General features: G+C 32.6%; 1 long non-coding RNA gene across 1 annotated transcript in view; it reads right to left on the bottom strand.

Annotated features, from left to right (window-relative positions):
- Nucleotides 1–21,691, bottom strand: part of LOC136793801 (uncharacterized) — a 1,119,572-nt gene that overhangs the window by 82,356 nt on the left and 1,015,525 nt on the right. The gene's annotated exons all lie outside the window — the stretch shown is intronic.

Here is a 21,691-nt window from a genome sequence, read left to right on the forward strand (position 1 = left end):
TACCTCAAGAAACAGGAAACGGGCTTCCCTGGTGGCGCAGTGGTTGAGAATCCGCCTGCCGATGCAGGAGACACGGGTTCGTGCCCTGGTCCGGGAGGATCCCACATGCCGCGGAGCAACTAAGCCCGTGAGCCATGGCCGCTGAGCCTGTGCGTCCGGAGCCTGTGCCCCGCAACGGGAGAGGCCACAGCAGTGAGAGGCCCGCGTACCGCAAAAAAAAAAAAAAAAAAAAAAAGAAACAGGAAACATCTCAAATAAACAAGCTAACCTTACACCTAAAGTGATTAGGGAAAGAAGACAAAAAAAACCCCAAAGTTAGCAGAAGGAAAGAAATCATAAAGATCAGATCAGAAATAAATGAGAAAGAAATGAAGAAAACAATAACAAAGGTCAATAAAACTAAAAGCTGGTTCTTCAAGAAGATAAACAAAATTGATAATCACTAGCCAGACACATCAAGAAAAAAAAGAAGACTCAAATCAATAGAATTAGAAATGAAAAGGGAGAAGTAACAACTGACACTGCAGAAATAAAAAGTATCATGAGAGATTACTACAAGCAACTATATGCCAATAAAATGGACAATCTGGAAGAAATGGACAAATTCTTACGAATTCAAACTACAGGCCAATATCACTGATGAACGTAGATGCAAAAATCCTCAACAAAATACTAGGAAACAGAATCCAACAGCACATTAAAAGGATCATACACCATGAGCAAGTGGGGTTTATCCCAGGAATGCAAGGATTCTTCAATATACACAAATCAATCAATGTGATACACCATATTAACAAATTGAAGAAGAAAAACCATATGATCATCTCAATAGATGCAGAAAAAGCTTTAGACAAAATTCAGTACCCATTTATGATAAAAAAACTCTCCAGAAAGTAGGCATATAAGGAACCTACCTCAACATAATAAAGGCCATATATGACAAACCCACAGCCAACATCATTCTCAATGGTGAAAAACTGAAACCATTTTCACTAAGATCAGGGAAAAAGCCAAGGTTGCCCACTCTCAATACTGTTATTCAACATAGTTTTGGAAGTTTTAGCCACAGCAATCAGAGAAGAAAAAGAAATGAAAGGAATCCAACTAGGAAAAGAAGTAAAACTGTCAAGTGTTTGCAGATGACATGATACTATATGTAGAGAATCCTAAAGATACTACCAGAAAACTACTAGCGCTCCTCAATGAATTTGGTAAAGTAGCAGGATACGAAATTAATACACAGAAATCTCTTGCCTTGCTATACACTAAAGAAAAACCTGAAAGAAAAATTAAGGAATCACTCCTATTTACCACTGCAACAAAAAGAATAAAACCCCTAGGAATAAACCTACCTAAGGAGACAAAAGATCTGTATGCAGTGAAGTATAAGACACTGATGAAAGAAATTACAGATGAGACAAACAGATGGAGAGATATACCATGTTCTTGGATTGGAAGAATCAACATTGTGAAAATGACTGTACTACCCAAAGCAATCTACAGATTCAGTGCAATCCCTGTCAAACTACCAATGGCATTTTTCACAGAACTAGAGCAAAAAATTTCACAATTTGTATGGGAACACAAAAGGCCCTGAATAGCCAAAGCCATCTTGAGAGAAAAAAAAACGGAGCTGGAGGAATCAGGCTCCTGGACTTCAGACTATACTATGAAGTTACAGTCATCAAGACAGTATGGTACTGGCACAAAAACAGAAATATCGATCAATGGAACAAGGTAGAAAGCCCAGAGATAAACCCGTGCACCTATGGTCACCTTATTTTTGATAAAGGAGGCAAGAATATACAATGGAGAAAAGACAGTCTCTTCAATAAGTGGTGCTGGGAAAACTGGACAGCTACATGTAAAGGTATGAAATTAGAACATTCCCTAACACCATACAGAAAAATAAACTCAAAATGGATTAAGGATCTAAATGTAAGGCCAGACAGTATCAAACTCTTAGAGGAAAACACAGGCAGAACACTCTCTGACATAAATCACAGCAAGATTCTTTTTGAGTCACCTCCTAGAGAAATGGAAATAAAAACAAAAATAAACAAATGGGACCTAATGAAACTTAAAAGCTTTTGCACAGCAAAGGAAACCATAAACAAGACAAGAAGACAACCCTCAGAATGGGAGAAAATATTTGCAAACAAAGCAACTGCCAAAGGATTAATCTCAAAATTATACAAGCAGCTCATGTAGCTCAATATCAAAAAAAGAAAAAAACCCAATCCAAAAATGGGTAGGAGACCTAAATAGATATTTCTCCAAAGAAGATATACAGATTGCCAACAAACACATGAAACGATGCTCAACATCACTAATCATTAGAGAAATGCAAATGAAAACTACAATGAGGTATTACCTCACACCAGTCAAAATAGCCATCAGCAAAAAATCTACAAACAATAAATGCTGGAGAGGTTGTGGAAAAAGGGAACCCTCTTGAACTGTTGGTGGGGATGTAAATTGATACAACCACAATGGAGAACAGTATGGAGGTTCCTTAAAAAACTAAAAATAGAACTACCATGCCACCCAGGAATCCCACTCTTGGTCATATACCCTGAGAAAACCGTAATTCAAAAAGAATCATGTACCACAATCTTCATTGCAGCTCCATTTACAGTAGCCAGGACAGGGAAACAACATAAGTGTCCATTGACAGATGAATGGATAAAGAAGATGTGGCACATATATACAATGGAATATTTCTCAGCCATAAAACGAAATGAAATTGAGTTATTTGTAGTGAGGTGGATAGACCCAGAGACTGTCATACAGAGTGAAGTAAGTCAGAAAGAGAAAAACAAATACCATATGGTAACACATATATATGGAATCTTAAAAAAAAAAAAAAAAAAAAAAAAAAAAGTGGTTCTGAAGAACCTACGGGCAGGACAGGGTTAAAGACACAGACACATAGAATGGACTTGAGGACACGGGGAGGGGGAAGGGTAAACTGGGCGAATTGAGAGAGTTGCATGGACATATATACACTACCAAATGTAAAATAGATAGCTAGCAGGAAGCAGCCACATAGCACAGGGAGATCAGCTCAGTGCTTTGTGACCACCTAGAGTGGTTGGATAGAGAGGGTGGCGGGGAGACAAAAGATGGAGGATATATGGGGATATATGTATATGTATAGTTGATTCACTTTGTTACACAGCAGAAACTAGCACACCATTGTAAAGCAATTATACTCCAATAAAGATATTTTTTTAAAAAACTGTTAAGATCACAAAAGACAAAAAAGACTAAGAGACTATCACAGAATAGAGAGGCACATCAACAAAATGAAATGTGGGATTCTGGATAAGATCCTGGAAGCGAAAAAGGACAATAGAGGAAAAGCCTGTGTAATTTGACTAAGGTCTGTAATGTAGTTAATAGTATAATATCTCTGTTAATTTCCTGGTTTTGATCACAATAGTGTACTGGGGAACTCATGTGTGAATACTTACACTGTCTTTTTCAGGGTTTTAGAAGTCACTACTTGGTGTTCTGGTGTAGAAGGTACATAAAATGGTTTGTTCAAAATAAATAAATTAATTAAATAAAATGAAACTATCACAACATAAAATGTATGTAGTGTTTTAATAATATATATGTAAAAGTGAAAGGTGGTTGTGAGATCATTTTTAAAATCAAAGACATTGCAGAAAATTTTTCATATCAAAACAGTTTATAATGTAAAGGATGCAGAAGTCAAGAAATGGTGTTAATTTAGGTAAAATTGTGTTTGAAGTATTGTTTGTTTGCCGAAAGGAAAAAGAAAGTCTTAAAATATATTGACTATTCAGAGTGATAGGAAATAAAGGCAGTTATTGCCATTAAAATTAGAAACAAGGCAAATATGCTGTCACTACCTCCTTCTCTGTCTTCTCCTCCTCCTCCTATCATTATTTTGATTTATTATTATTAAGGTTTCTTTTGGAGATTTTTGTTTATCCTAATAATGAAAAAAGTTATCTCTGTGGGAAAAAGTAGTCAGTTATTTTGTTGATATATTATTCTTTTCTTAATGAGAAGCAACTGAAAAGTTATTAGTAATGATAAGACAGGTACAAACAGTTAAAAGATTTTTTTAAACACATGGAAGCATACAAATTAATAGCTTTACAATATATGAGAAATAAACCAATACTATTAATTGGAGGAAAATGCTAGGCATTATAGAAAGAAAAAATAAAACAATTAGAAATAAACTTTACAATAAATGTAACAGAACCATTATATAATTTTATTGTATAAGTTTATTAAAGTATTTACAGTGAACATAGATAAATGGACTTAACTATTTTACTGAAAAAATTGTATGAAGTCCATATTGAAAAGAGAAATTGGTTTGTGACTGATTTATCCTTATAGTCAATTCAATTTAAGGATTTGTTTAATTTGACAAACTGATTTAAAGTTCATCTGTAATTTATCAAGATATCCAATACATTGAGGAGAAAATCTGATTAGGAAAATCAATGAAATATCAATAAAGCTACATTTAAAAATTAACTTAAAAAGCCCACTTCACACAATAAAATACAAAAAATAGAGGGTTTTAGTACAAGAATACAATATGAAAATGAAATAAACCCAAAACAGGGTATACATATTTGAAAATTTGGTGTGTGAAAAGGATGGCATTTTGAATCATGTGGGAAATCTTGGCATTCCCCAAAGTGTGATTTATGTAACAACAAAGGTAAACAACATTATTTTATATGTTTCAGAGGTTAACAATTTAAAATTTTAAAAAGTGTTATTTTAACTGATATATAAAAAATTTATAAATGAGTCCCTTAACTCACCTATCCTCTCAAAAATCATGAACATTATAATTTATGGCAAGTCTGTATTAAGAAAGGGGTTAAGTTAAAGCTGATTTAAAGAAACTATTAAACAAGTTATTGTGCAGATGACATATAGTTATGTTAAAATGATGAAAATGTATATAATGATGAAGTTTTAGTATACTTGATTTGGAGAAATTTTGCATTTGGTACATAATTCAAAGTCTATATCAAATAAGTTCCAGAAGCAATACATTTCAAAACATATTAATAATGTATTACAAGCTAACAAAAATTATAGGAGACTCATTATAGTCTTGGGAAAAGACAGTATTTTTAAACAAACCTGAAAGTCATAAGCCATATAGAAAAATATTGCCAGATTTTACTCCAAATCATTTTAAGTGTATTATCTGAGAAAAAATAAAATAAACATAGTCAAAAGAAAAATATAAAAACTGGATAAAATAATTACCACACCACATGTAAACAGAAGAATAATTAATTGCTGTGCTATATGAAGAGTTCTACAAGTGTAGAAATAATTAAAAGAATGGAAACATGGACAAAGGCTGTGAAGAGGTTATTCACACAAAAAGTACAAATGACAATAAGCATACAAAAGATATTTTGCCACACAAATGGTAGAAAATGCAAACCAAAATAATAAGATGCTACTTCACTAACAGTATTAGGAAACATGACATTCTTAACAAAATACAGTGTTAGGAATGGTGTGGAGACACCATTCTAATGCAATGTTGATAGGATAGATTATTATATGCAAAGCAAAAATATATGTATGAAAATGCTTTTGGAAGCTGCAGTGGGTGTACAAACCCAGTGATTTAACTTTCTACTTCATACATTCTGTTTCAGGGTACTTTAAAAAATGAGAATTCATTATTTGCATTTAAAAATCTTAAATCTGACAAAGGCTTAGGAAAAAATGCATAATACATGAAGACTAGTCCCAAAAGTTAAACTTGGTAATGAACATGTGAAAAGGAGCTAAACCTCACTGAAGATCAAATGAAAGCAAATTAATACAATTGCATGTTATTTCAAGTACCAGTTTCTCAAAGACCTGCCAAATCAAGAATATGCAATATTGTTATCTTGGTGGAAAGAAAGTAATTTCATTAAAATAAAAGGGTAAACTACATCTCAATTTCAAGAAGCCATTGGCAATATGCATAAAAATGAATTTTATTACATTGACTTTAGACTAAATTTTACTTGTACAAAAGAGTGCTAGGAAAACACTTGAGTGTCTAGTGTAGCATTTTTGTTTGTTTTTGGATTATTTTATTGACATAAAAATTAAATGACAAAATTTACCATTTATCCATTTTTAAGTGTACAATTAAATGTGTTTTAGCATATTCAAAGTATAAAATCACCACTATTTAATTCCAGAATATTTCTGTCAGACTCATATCAGTTAGCAAAAAGAAGACTCATATCAGTTAGCATTCAATCCCAGTTTCCGTTTCCCTCTATTTCCTGGCAGCTACTAATATACTTTCTGTCCCTATGGTTTTGCCTATTTTGTACACTCATAAAAATGGAATCATACAATATGAGCCCTTTGTGTCTAACTTCTTTTATTAGCATACTGTTTTCAACTTCTTTTCATACTGTGGCTTGTATCAAAGCTCCATTCCTTTTTTGTGGCGGAATAATATTCTACTGTATGAAAACAGCACATTTCATTTATTCATTCTTCAGTTGATGGACATTTGGGTTGTTTCTGCTTTGGGCTATTATGAATAATGCTTCTGTGAACATTTGAGAAACTGTTTTCTACAGCAGCTCCACCATTTTACATCTCCACCAGAAATGTATAAGGGTTTCTTTATTACCATATCCTTGCCAACATTTTGTATTTTTTATTTCTTTATTATGATTATTATTATACTCCAGTGTAAAGTGTTATATCACTGCGATTTTGATCTGCGTTTTCCTAATGTAAAAAGATTTATAACATCTTTTCATGTTCTTTTTGTCCATGCATATATCTCTTTTGGAGAAATGTTTATTTACATCCTTTGCCCATTTTATAAGCTTGGTTGCTTGTCTTTTATTTATTTATTTATTTTTTTTTTTTTTGTGGTACATGGGCCTCTCACTGTTGTGGCATCTTCTGTTGCGGAGCACAGGCTCCAGACGCGCAGGCTCAGCAGCCATGACTCATGGGCCCAGGGGCTCTGCGACGTGTGGGCTCTTCCCGAATTGGGGCATGAAACCGTGTCCCCTGCATCAGCAGGCGGACTCTCAACCACTGCGCCACCAGGGAAGCCCTGCTTGTCTTTTTATTGTTGAGTTGTAAGAGTTCTTTATATAGTCTAGATATTAGACCCTCATATGAATTGCAAATATTTTCTTCCATTCTGTTGGTTGTTTTTTTCACTTTCTTGACGGTGTTCTGAGACACACAAAAGTTTTCATTTTGATGAAGTCCAAATTATCATTTTTTTTCTTTTGTTGCTTGTGGTTTTGGTGTCATAATGAAGAAACTTTTCTATGAAATTTGTTTGTTTTGGGGATTTTGTTTGTTTGTTTGATTGTTTTGTTGTTGTTCGGTGGGTTGGTTCTAGAATCTAAATGTAAGTAATACCATACAGTATTTCTCTTTGTCTGGCTTAATTCACTTTTCACTGTTATAAATTTTTGATGTATTCACCCTTTTATCATTATATAATGTCCTCTTTGCTTCTTATAACAATTTTTGTCCTAAACTTTCATTTGTTTGATATTAGTACAGCCACACCTGCTCTCTTTTAGTTACTGTTCAGATAGAATATCTTTTTCCATCATTTTACTTTCAACCTATTTGTGCCATTGAAAATAAAGCGAATCTTTTGTAGATGGCATGTAGTATATTCATCCAGTGGTTGCAGTGAATACAAATTACTCAAGACCATTTTATATTCAATTTTATGTCTGTATTGTTTGTTTTAATCAGCATTGATTACATTTATAGTAGGAAAATTAAAGATATTTCCCTTAAAATAAATAACTTCTAAAACACAGAAGATAAAAGCAAAGTAACACAATACAGAAAGCAAATATTTGGAAACAGAGTAAAAGCATGGATGCAGGGCGAGAGCAGCAAAGAATATGACAGATGTTGGGACCAAGTGTTCACATAAAAGCAGGCATACTCTGCTGTTGACTAATGCCAAGGGGACCCTTTTGTGGGGGTCTTCAAAAGTAAATTTTTGGAATGTGAACAGATCTTCCATCTGGCTAATGACAATGAAAACTTACCAGTTACAGTGATTTAAATGATGGGCATATGTGTTCTATACCTATAATATATTATTACAAGTGTCAAAAAATCTGATGCCTCTGTGTGGTTTTGCCATTCCATTTCATAACTACTAAAGATCTTAAGGCGATAGGTAACCTTTAAAACTTGTGAAAAATTTGGTATTCTACGTGGGGAGAATTGAGCAGATATGAGTTTCTAATATTTTTCCCGTGTATTTATGATATAATAGCAAAACAACCCTGGGTTATTATAGGATCCTTAATGAAGAAAAGGTATCTGAAAGTACATGTATATTGACTATCTGTCTACGAAGCCAGATGTTTTGTTCTTTCTCCTATTAGGTCGCAAAGTTGATCTTATCACTGTCGTTTAACATGTTGCTACAATGAGTATCTCAGATTAGTTTTTAAGAAAATGTTATCTTTAATTTTATTTCTTGTATGTATTAATTGGTGACATTTTAAACTTTACAAATTAAAGGCTAGTGGGCAAAAGACAGAAATCTGATATGTTATACTAAAAATTCCCTGAAGTTTGTCTTATAATAGGTATAAAGGGACAAAATGTTATTGACCATTAAGAAAACTTTATCATGGTAAGTTTTACTTTTAAAATTATGCAATACTTAAAATACATTACAAGTCATAAGCAATACATGGCAAATATCAATGTACCTATTATCCTTAATTAAAATATTATAACAATATTTTACTTAAGATTTTTTTAAAGTGGTAGAGCATTACAATAAACACTGAAATTCTCTCCATTCCTCTCCTCAGGCATATCTCCTCCCACCCCCAGAGGAAAACACTCTGATTATGCTTGTGTATACTTATCCAGTCCATTTAAAATTTTATATATTTACATAAATGGTGGTGCATTTGTAGCAATAAAATATTTTTTAAATTATATACATTAGTTTTTTAGACATAATGCTATAACACACTTAATAGACTTGAGTATGGTGTAAACATAACTTTTATATCCGCTGGGCAACAAAAAAAAATTCATGTTACTCACTTTATTGTTATATTTGCTTTATTGTGGTAGTCTAGAACTGAACCTGCAATATCTCCGAGGTATCCCTGTACATATACAACCATTCTCAAAAAGGCTGAATGCTGGACAGCTCCTTTGAGCTGTGTGTGAGTCAGGATGGTGATTGCTATATGTTGGGAAAGAATAGGCAAATCAGGAGAAATGCTTTAATGACATATTGCCCCATACTTGAAATTAATATAGTGTTTTAATAGCCACATAGGGATTCTTAATATTATGTATGCCTTGTTACAAATGCTTTATAATTCCAAATGCTGCACAAAACAATTATCAGGGGCTTGATAATACTAAGCTGAATTTTAAGATTATTTTTGAAAAGCAAATTTTAAATTTTTGGATTATTGAAAATCACCATTATAAACAGAAAAATGTACAGCTTTGTAATGAATCACACACACGCACATTTTTCCCTCATAAAATTCAAGAAATGATGGAATAACAAAAGCTTCTTTCATGAAAGACACATTATTTTGGCATCAACGCTTCAGTAATTCCTGATGTTTCTCCTGACAATAACTCAGATTGTTTCAATGAAGACTGTATGTTTGATTATTTGGATACCTGTCATGCATAACTGGAGGGCGGCTGTAAAAAACAGGATTAATCAAAGTAGGATTATAATTTTCTGCAACACCTGTTTCGACCAGCTGCCTCTGATTGTAGATTCTGTTCCTCTAGTCCTCCCAAATTACACAATAAAGCAATTTAGAAATCAGTGGAGAATCCAGTGTCACTGTGCCAGAATGGAAGTCAAACATTAGAGCAGAGGGACCTCTGAGCTACCTGATTTAGTATGTTTAGATTACTCCAGAAAGAGAAGAGCAAGCACATGATATAATATACTGGAATATCCTTAAAAAGCTTTTATTTTGAAAATTTTATATCATTTGCTTATTTTTTGTTTGTTGTTAAATTCAATTTGATTTAAGGTGTAACTTTGATCACTTGTGAAGTACTATGAGGATATAAGTGAAGTATGCGATACAATTTCCACTCTGAAGAAGCTTACAGTGTTGCTGGGGAAACAATAGTTTAATAGCTATATCAAATATTCAAGTTCATATGTACCTAGAAATGTCAGAATAAACCAGTGATGAGGATAAGTAAGATTTCTTATGTAAAGAGCGCAATGTTTATGTTTGATGGGTCACACTGCAATGGATGCAGTGCCACAAGGAGCATCTCTTTGGCTCCTGACATATGGCATAATTAAGAGGTCACTGTCACAAATAATTTAAAGTATATAAAATTATATGACAATTTCTGAAATAGGTATGTGATCTATGATATATAATTTATATTTTATATATGCATATGTAAAAATAGAATACATGTATATACAAGTGGCAGAAGTAATATTCATATATTTTAATTTCAAAACATTTTACCTATATTCATTTAATAAGCTTTTAAATGCCATGTTAAAATGTCAATGTTCAATTTATCTTGTTTACTAGTTTCTTTGAGTTTCATACCTTAATTTGGAAGTAAACAAATATTCTCAAGTGCCTACACCTACTTTTGTTTTGAAATGAACTACATGCATATTCTCCCCTATACTTTATATACTATATATATAGTATATATACTATATATATAGTATATATATATATATACTATATAGTATATACTATACTATATTCTCCCCTATACTTTTAAATATGGACTAATATAATTAAGACTCTTTTAATGTTATAAAAATGGTAATTATCTAGTTAACAAAAACAATGATTGACAAAGAAATAAATATATTCAGCCACTGAGGTAAGAAGATTTTACTTTAGCTTCTTAGTTGCTCCCCATAGTCACAAATACTGTGGACTATGAATTAAGTTCATTGTGAATTGAAAAACAGGGTCTCAGTTGAAAATATAATTTAGAACAAAATTCAGAAAACTCAGTTTTCAGCTCTACTTCATTTTAAAAATTGAATGATACCAATTTAATCATATACATTTTCTACTTTATTTTTAGTGTGAACAATTTGGACTCCATTTTATACTTCTAATATATAAAAAAATTTGTAAATTATTTTAAAATATCAGTATGAGTAAGATTATAACTGAAACTAACTTCAACTGGGAATCAGTAACATAATATGTTTGGAACTGTTTAGGCAGCATGTATATATAGTCTAATCGTTAACTATATAATTGCCTTAGGGAAAATCCTTGTATAATAAAAATAAAACCGCACCCAAAGTTGTAAAACCTCTTATCTTGGCTTTTACATTGGTATTTATTCAGCAGACATAGCAGACGTTCCACAGATACTTGGTGAGCACCTTTCACATGCAATGCACTTAATCAAGGCAATTTGCCCCAGGGGTGGGGGGGCTGTTAACTGTGGTTTCTCACGTGTGAAAAAAAGGATTGGATTTGACTCACTTTGAGGTTCCCTGCATTGTATAATGGTGAACTCAGTAAATGGTAATCTTTTAAATCTTGTTGACAAATTAAATCACAGTAATGTACTATCTAGATAATACTGCTCAAAAATGCTTATACTCTACTCAGGGATTCATGAAAAAAGAAACTATGTTAAATGAGTTTCCAGAGAATATATAAAGGAAATGAAATGTAGAATATTGTGTGTGTGTGTACACATGTGCACATATAGTTTAAAATCGTCATCATTTCATGGAAATATATAAATATTTCTTCTATTTATATATTTATCATATATTGCCTGTACCCATAGTATTTGGTACTGCCCAATAAAAATGAAAATGCACAGCAGATTGGCCCAATACATAAAGCTCAAACAGGAGGATCTTAGCTGTGATGGACACATCTATTATTAAACTCTTCAAAAAGAGTTACTTCAAAATTTCTCTTCTTTTACGTTTCTCAGCAAAATATGCTATCACTTCTTAGGACTCACAGCAAATACATTTTTTTCCAGTTTCAGTGAAAATTAAGATCTGTAAGGCAAGCATTTTCTCAAATTAGGATTTAAGAAATCCTAATTTGAGAAAATGCTTAGGATTTTCATGCTGTGTTCATGTAATAATATTTTGGTAATTTCCAGGTTTTCAAATTTATTCCAATTAATCTGGTACAGAATCCCTTTTTTGTAAAGGTATCCCAATAAGGGAAAAGATCAATCTTCCTCATTCCTTGAAAATTTTAGATCCTGGTCATACTCTTTTCAATACTTTCTTTTTTGTTGTTTGCTTGTAATTTTTTTTTTTTTTTTAACTTATGGTGGTGAAATATACATAACATAAAATTTGCCATTTTAACCATTTAAAAATGTACAGCTCAGTGGCATAAATTCATTCACGTTGTTGTGCAATCATCACCACTATCCATTCCATCTCCAGAGTAATTTCATCTCTCCAAACTGAAATTCTGTACCGAATAACTTCCCATTCTCTTCTTTCAGTTCCTGGATATCACCATTCTACTTTCTGTCCCTATGAATTTGATTACTCTAGGTACCTCATATATGTGAAATCATACAATATTTGTACTTTTGTATGTGGATACTTTCACTTGGCATAATATCTTCAATGTTCATCCATGTTGTAGCATGTGTCAAAATTTCTTTCCGTTTTAAGGATGAATAATATTCCATTCTAAGTATATACCACATTTTGTTTACTCACCCATCAATGGTGACTTGGGTTGATTCTACATTTTTGGCTATTGTGAATAATGCTGCTATGAATGTGGATGTACAAATATCTGCTCAAGTCCCTGTTTTCACTTTTTGGGATACACACCTAGAAGAGGAATTGCTGGGTCATGTAGTAATTCTATCTTTAATTTTTTGAGGAAACTCCATATCATTTTCCATAGTGACTGCACCATTTTACATTACCATCAGCAATGCACAGAGCATTCTAATTTCTCCACATTCTTGCCTACACTTGTTATTTTTCACTTTTTAACTATCCTTTTATTTCATTCCAAAGATTTTGTTTACCTTCTCTCTTTAGCTACTCATGCTTATGCTTCTAGTTATTATCAATGACTACAACCTTGACATGATCTTAATGTGAACATCTCAATCTCTGGCCTTTACCTCCTTCCTTTTTAGCTCACTCCTAGTATTTCAACTTCTAAAATCCTGTGAAATTATTGGACCTATAATTTATTGATTTTATCATACTTTCTCTGCCCTTCATACCCCACAGAGTCTCACTTTTCTTCTTACCTATCTTTAATTTCATAGATAATCATTTATATCACTTAGAGTATATATCTTTTACTACCTTGATCTTCATTTGCTTTATAGTTCTCACCTGACAAAACCAAAACCCTGTAAAATCAAACTCTCTACTTACTTTGTGACTGCACCTGTGAAGTTAAGTATGACTGGGTTAAAACATACAATCGTGTGTACTGGTCTGACTTTAAATGTGTGAATTCTAGTCTCAAGTGGGCCATTAAAGCTACCTGTCAAACCACTTGTTTCCTTTGTCCATTTGTTCTTTTATTTTCCTGGATGATTATCTCATAACTTATCTTCTCTTTTCTCAGAGTTACAATATTGGTCCATATTCATGCACAATTGATGACTTTAATTCTTATTTTACCAAATCTAATCGATTAGTTCCTGTCACTACATCTACCTCCCATGTGCATCTCTACCTATATATATTCTATGTGGTCTTATGGATAAATTCCTCTTGCTCCTATTCCAAGTCCACATCTTCACTAGTGCCCTAAATCTCATCCCTTCTTACCTCCTCCTGTTCTTTGATTCACAAAATATCCCTTCTCTTTCTTCAGTTGTTATTTTTCCCGACGGTAATCAATCATTTCCTACAAAATCTATTCTTTCTCCCCTTTAAAAGCAACAACAAAGATTTCTCTAGTAACCCAGTATTTTTCCAGCTACAGTCATTTGAGTCTTTCTCTTGTACTAGCATCCATGCATCAGTAAACCCTTTAAAGATATCAGACTGTGACCACCTCTCACAATGTTTATTTCTGTCACTTTTGTGTAAACTAGCAATATTTGTTGGTTGGATTCTTGCAACAGTTTTAATTCATTTCCCTTCTTCCATCTCTCCCCTTTAAGGTAAAAGCATTCACAGTGATTATTTAAAACAATCCAGGTCACTCTATACTCAAAACCTTTTAGTGGGAGGTGGAATTCTGGTATGGCATAGTGAGGAGCTTGGAAAATATTCTCCCTAATAAATATAAAACTGCACAAAATTATCAAAAAAATGTCATTTTAGTTCTCTGGAGATTGGCCAAAGTCAACAAGAATTTTAAAAACATTTATTCATGTAAAATTTCTTGTAAGTATCTGCAACTTTCTTACCTGGTGCTGCTCCCATCCCCACCAGCTGGTAGGATGGTAGTTCTACCAGAGTGAGGCATGCTGAAAAAGCCAGCAGTTTTATTGCTATATGGATCTCACTTAATTTGGAACAGGAAAAAAAAAAAAAAAAAAAACTGTGAAAAAAGTTTGTCTGGTGACATTGTCAGTAAGTGATTGAAAGTATCCCAAAAGAATCATATGGTAACTTCGGATGTGAAAAATGCAACAAATGAAATTAAAAATTCAAATCTACATAAATAGCAAATTTGAAATTTGAGACAGCAAAAGACAGAATAAATTAACTTGAGAACAAATCAATAGAAATTATTTAAATAGGTAAGAGAAAAAGAGAAGAAAAATAGAGCCTCAGAGACTAGTGAGATATGATCAACATACACAATACATACATTAGGAATCCAATAAGGAGAAGAGAGGGAAGGGGAAAGCAAACTATTCAAATAAGTAGTGGCTGAGAATGACCCAATTTTGATTTAAAAAATTATTCTATAGATGCTAAAAGTGCAACAAACTCAAAGGAGGATAAAAATAAAGAGATCCACATATACACATAATACTCAGCTGTTAAAAAGAGAAAGAGAGAATCCTGAAAGCTTCAAAAGGAAAACAAACTTTCTGAAAGAATGAAGGCCTAAGGGCAGTGGAACAGTACATTCAAATTGCTGGAAAAAAATGTCATTCTGGAATTCTATATCCAGTAAAGTTATCCTTCAGAAGTGAAGATAAAATATATACTCAGGTTAACAAAGACAGAGAATTTGTGTCACACAAATCTGTCTTGCAAGAAATACTAAAGAAAGTCCCTACTCCTGACGTTCTTACTCCAGATGTCCACACTAAGTATTTTTTCAAATGGCACAGTCACAGTGAGGCCATGCCTGGAAAACCCATTTAAAATTACAGTATCCAACCTCTGACATTTCCTGTGCCCCTTCCTTACCACATTTAGTCCTGGGCACTGTCACCATCTTGCACAGTGTATGTTTGTTGACTGTCTCCCCAGGCAGAATATGCTCACCATGAAGACAAGCGTTTTGTCTGTTTTCTTTTCTTTTTTCTTTTTTCTTTTTTTTTACTTCTGTACTTCACTTCTTCTTCCTTCCAGGAAGGAGAGCTACAAAAGAATTTTTTAATATATTTGTATATTTTGTCTATTCATGGGTATGAGTCATGCACTAGAAATAGATGTTAGCCTCAAAAAGGTTAAACTGAAGATAATTTGATAGGATAAACTATAGTGGGTGAATCACATTAAGGAAATAAGTAAGGGATGGTGATCCAGAGATTAGCAACATTAGAGGGCAATTACCACCCTTAGGGCTGAAGGCACAAATGGAGGGAATGATGCTACTGAAGCAGTGCGGGAATTACAGATATGGAGGATCTGCCCAAAAAGAGCTTTAGATGCTTCCAGAGACCTGATGGGGCACAGCAGGGAGTGTAGATAAGTATGCCAACTTCTTCCTTCTCCTTAGTTGGATTTCCAGCTGGTGACTTCTACCAGCAGAACCTACTCAGAGACTTCATATAGGTGAAACAGTCCTCCTGGTCATGGAGGAGGCAGAGAAAGGTGGAGAATGAATTTTGGGGAACAAACCAAAATTAACCAAACTATCACTGTATCTTTCCAAGGGATAAGTATGGTCTTATGGCCAAGTATGACATTAAAAAATGATTTGTGAACATCTTGAACTTCTGATTTAAGACTATATTAAAGTAAATGTATCAGATTTTTTAAATGAATGTATCAGAAATTATACATCTGAATGAATATTGATAGCTTCAAAGTAACTGCCTTCCAAAACTATACACTTATTCTAACAATCATCTTTCCTCACAATTTTTGAAAATTTCCTTTCTTGTACAGTATTTTTTAAAAATCAGTTTATTTTATTTGAATGTTTTAAAAGCATTGACTTGAAGGTTGTTACATATTTTCTAAACAAAGTCATAACAAAGCTAATTAATAAAGTGGATGATCAATTTAGGAAAAACTTTTATGGCAGATATCAGGGAAACTGTGATAATGAGATTGATTCTCCAAGCCTTGTGTAGAAGAAGTTATTCTCTTAATAATTAAAGTACTCTACATTATATAGTCATACTACATGAGACAGTATAGTATCCAGAAAAAAATAACTAAAATTTTAATTCACTGTATATTAACGTGGCAGAGAACTCTAAAGATTTAAAGTATATTTATATTAATGTAAATTTGCAGTTTCCATATTCATGGAATTTTGACTAGTATTCTGACCTGAAGTGTCTCTTGATGGTAACAAACAGAGGCACATGACTAACCTTTTGTAATTCATTAATGAGATAACATAATTAAGCTGTGTTTTGATAATTAAATATGTGTTTTCTTGGTTGTTTAACCAAGAACACTTTTAAAGGTGAAACATTATATCTCTGTTATAACAATTCATTATTTTTGTACCAGTCTTACTAAGGTAATAAATGTTCATCATATGATAAAAATTTAAAAGGCTGTGGATTTGGGGTTGAATACTGTTTCTGCCTCTTTCAAGTTATATGATTTTGTTTTGTGACTTAAGCTTCTCTAAAACTCAGTCTCTTTTTCTGTAAAATGAGAATAAATGAGATTTTATGCCTTAGAGTAGTATGGGTATTAAAGTATATGCTAAATGTAAAACTCTCAGAGTATTGCCTGATTTTAATTTTGTCTTCATTTTGTGAAAAGAGCAGAATGGCAACTATGTCCGACTCCAAAGATTTTGGACTATATGGTGCAATCATGGACATGCTGATATTTATCTTCTAAATATCCTTTCTTTCATAGTTTCAATTGGATTCAATTTAAATGCCTACTAATTTTTTCCCAGTAGCATAAGTTTAATTTGGGAGAATGAATGAATAAATTATTTTCAGAGTAACAAATTCACCTTTTTTCATTGAAGTAAGGGAAGAATAAGTATATTTATTTACTCTATTTCTAAACAATTTTTCTTTAAATTTACTTTTTGAGATAAAATACCTTGATGGCAAAATTGTGCTTTCAAAATAAATCATTATATAAGCAATATAGCATTATTACAATAGCCATAGACTTAGAAAAACACTTGATTTCTAATTTAATTTTAGTTCTCCTCCTACTTGACTTTTGACAAGTTATAAAACATCCCAGGATTCTGTGAAATGGTAAGATGATTTCTAAAGCCTCTGTCACTGCTAACATGCATAGTCATTAGGAAAATGGGTTTTATATGCCAAAATATTCTAGAACTGTTACTAGCTTAAGTAACTTCTGGCAAGTGACTTAACATACCTGTCTAAGCCCAAGTTCTTTATTTGTGAAATCAAACTTTAGAAGTTTGATTCCAAGGAACTATAAAGTTTAATTTGGTTATATGTTACATGAGCATCACCTTTATTATGATTCCTATTTATTTTGTGCACCCTTCAATGTAACTTCTGGGAATCACACTTTCTCTATTTTCTGTCACTTTTCAAATTAATATAAGGTTAATAAAGATGCTCACAAAATCCCAATTCTAATTATTTAGTTATCAGTACCACTGATTTACTTGGAGGCTACCAAACTATTTCCTTTCTTTATTTTTTCATTAAATATCATTATAGTTTTTCAAAACTCTCAATTGTATTTTGAACAATCTCTAGCACTTCATTTATTCTTCCAAAAGATTCAGAAGTTACATGTAAAGTTTAATGATCTTATTTTAAAATAGTCTAAATATTTTAGTTAGAAGCATAACATATGAATCCAAGAATAATCCATAACCTATGAAGATGCTTAGTATTTTGACATAAAGAGATGTTGTACACTTAATTTTTTTATATTGAAAGCTTTATATGGAGGGAAAATTGTTCTAATTTGTAAACCCTATTGTTAGTTGCTACCTCTCTAAAATAATATAAATGACTTATCTATTTATCTACCATACTTGATTATTGATATTGACTAAATTGGATAATCTAAGCTGAAATGTTCAATGTAATGTCTTCAAATATATCTCTGTCATTATGTACATACACATACATTTGTTTTGTCTGTTTAATGATCGCTTCCCATTTTCATTATGCTGTTGATACATGATAAATTTCTTTCTTTGATGTCTATTTAGATATAAATTTAGTTACTTCAGCTTTTTTGATGAGGGTTTGCATACTTTTGCCAACAAGTAAGGTGTCTCTTAGTCCTCTCATCAGCACCTGGTGGGAGACCATAAACAAAAGCTCATAAATTTTATTTAAGGGGTCCTCAGATTTCACAGCTGTCATGCTAGCCCATATTCTACTTTTAAGGATTTCCTAAATTTGAGTTGCTTTTGTCTTGCCTGCTTTTATGGCTTCCACCTTCTCCTTCCGTGCTCTGAAAAATGTGAAATAGTTTTCAGGTCCCATTCCTCTTCAGAGGGGCTTACTGGCCTTTAGAATCCTGTATGTCCGCCTCACCAACTCATTTCTCTAATGGGCTAAAATCTTATAATTTGTAGATTATATAGTATATTCTTGTTATTAGGGAAAAAATATTTGTGTGTGTGTGTGTGTGTAGATTTTTACATCCTTAGTGGAAGCAAAGACACGATCAAAAATATTCTTTCAAAATAAAATTACACTATTATGTAATAAATTTGAATTAAGCATTTTTTTTAGTAATTTCTATTTCTCATATATTAAAAGGTTGAAATTGCATGTTCATAAGAATTCCCCCATCTGCACCTTCAATCTATTTGTTAATAATATTAGTAACACCTAACATATCTGAAGGGCCTACTATTTGTGACACACTGTACATATTACATTAACTATATTATCTCATTTTATACCACTGAAAAAGTTCCTATTATTATCCTCACTTGATATGTGAGACACTTAGAGTTATCAGACCTCTTGCCTATACAGTCATTAAGTGGCAGAGCTGGGATATGAATCTGAAGATCTCCGGAATCTAAGTATAAAATAGATACTGTGAAGCATACAGAGGCAGAATTTGGAAAAGGAGGTCTTTAAATTCGGTTGAAGTAGCGTTGATATAGACATACATTTATATATATATAGTTAGTTGAGAACCACACCTTTCTAGCAATGCAAATCTGAGCATTTTAACTTCATGTCCTTTCTTTCCAGATGCTGTAACAGTGGCATAATAATACAATATATATTCTCATGGATAAAGGAAGAAAAGGTGTTGCAATGAAGCTTACTCTTTATTTTAATTAGTGTATTGGGAATTTGGCTTACAATCCTTTGTTTTTGATTTATTAGTAGAACTACTCATGTCATTTAACTACCAATCATGGCGAAATAAGGGTGTTTTTTAAGCTTTTTTTTTCATTTTTTTGGTCTGCTACCTATGATAAAGCATATATTTTTACTCATGATCCGTTTCTCCTCTAAACCTGTAAATACATATACCATGAAGGCTTTTGGAAATAATAGTTCACTTTTCATATATAATGCATTATTCTGTCCATTGTAGTCCATTTTAAAAGTGCTGATTTCAACCCACTACATTTATTTATTTTTTATTGAGATATACTTGACCAATAACATTGTATAAGTTTAAGGTTTACAACATGTTGACTTGATGCATTTATATATTGCAATTATGATTGCCACCATAGCATTAGCTAAGACCTCTATCATATTACATAGTTATTTTTTGTGTGATTAGAACAATTAAGACCAAGTCTCTTAGCAACTTTGACATTTATAATACAGTATTGTTGAATATGATAACTATGCAGTGCATTAGATCTCCAGACTAATTTATTTACTACTTGCAAATTTCTACCCTTAATGAACATCTCCCCAATCCCCTCACCCCAAGTCCCTGCCAAACACTATTCTACTCTCTAATGTATGAGTTCAACTATTTTAGATTCCACATATAAGTGATATCATACAGTATTTGTCTTTCTCAGTCTGACTTATCTCACTTAGCATTATGCCCTTAAGGTCCATCCATGTCATCACAAATGGCAAGATCCCCTTCTTTCTCATGACTGACTATATAGAGCACATCTTCTTTATCCATTCATCCATTGATGGACACTTAGATTGTTTCCAAATCTTGGGTATTGTGAGTAATAGTGCAATGAACATGGAATGTATATATCTTTTCAAATTAATGTTTTTTTTTTCCTCAGATAAATACCCAGAAGTGGGATTGCTGGTAGCTCACATGACAGTTCTGTCTTAAAAAAAAATGTAAGGAACCCACACAGTTTTCAATACTGGCTGAAACAATTTACTGTCCCACCAATAGTATACAAGAGCTCCCTTTTCTCCACATCCTTGCCAACACTTGTTATTTCTTGTCTTTTTGATCATAGCCATCCTTATGTGTGTGGGGTGATATCTCATTGTGGCTTTGATTTTCATTTCCTTAATGATTAGTGATGTTGAGCATCTTTTCATGTACCTGCTGGCCATTTGTATGTCTTCTCTGGAAAAATGTCCATTTAGCTCCTTTGCCCATTTTTTAATCAGATTTTGTTGTTATTATTGAGCTGTGTGGGGTTTTTGTTATACATTTGGGGTATTAACTTCCTATCATGTATATGGTTTGAGACTATTTTCTCCCATTGTGTAAGTTGCCTTTTCATTTTGTTGACTATTTCTTTTGCTGTGTGGAAGCATTTTACTTTGAGATAGTACAGCTTGTTTATTTTTGCTTTTGTTTCTTCTGCTTTTGGTGTCATATCCAAAAGAATCATTGCTAAGACCAATGTCAAGGAGTTTCATCCCTTTGTTTTTTTCTAGGAGTTTTAAGGTATCAAGTCTTATGTCTAAAACTTTATCTTGAGTTACCTTTTTGTGAGTGGCATAAGGTAGAGATTCAGTTTTATTTTTCTGCATGTGCCTGTCTAGTATGCCCAAGAACCTTTGTTGAAGAGACTATCCTTTGCCCATTGAGTGTTCTTGGCTCCCTTGTCAATTTATTAGTTGACTGTATATGTGAGGTTTATTTTGGGGCTCTCTGTTCTGTTGCAGTTTATGTTTGTATTAGTTACATCATATAACTACCCTTAAGAAATGTCTCATATAACTACCATTAAAAAATGTTTATATATAATTAACTTTCTTTCCTCCATTATTTCCTCCCTTCCTCTTTTACTTTCTGTGCATACCATATGTTATTAACATTACCCAGTTTATCAGCTTGGCTAATTTAGGTGGTTTTACTGGAGAGAGAGAGGTGCTTTTTTGCTTAGTTTTTTTGTCCATTTTTGTATCCTTTTCTCCAACATCTTCCCTCTCTCAACTT

This window comes from Kogia breviceps, chromosome 3 (assembly GCF_026419965.1).
Source record: "Kogia breviceps isolate mKogBre1 chromosome 3, mKogBre1 haplotype 1, whole genome shotgun sequence".
NCBI lineage: Eukaryota > Metazoa > Chordata > Mammalia > Artiodactyla > Physeteridae > Kogia > Kogia breviceps.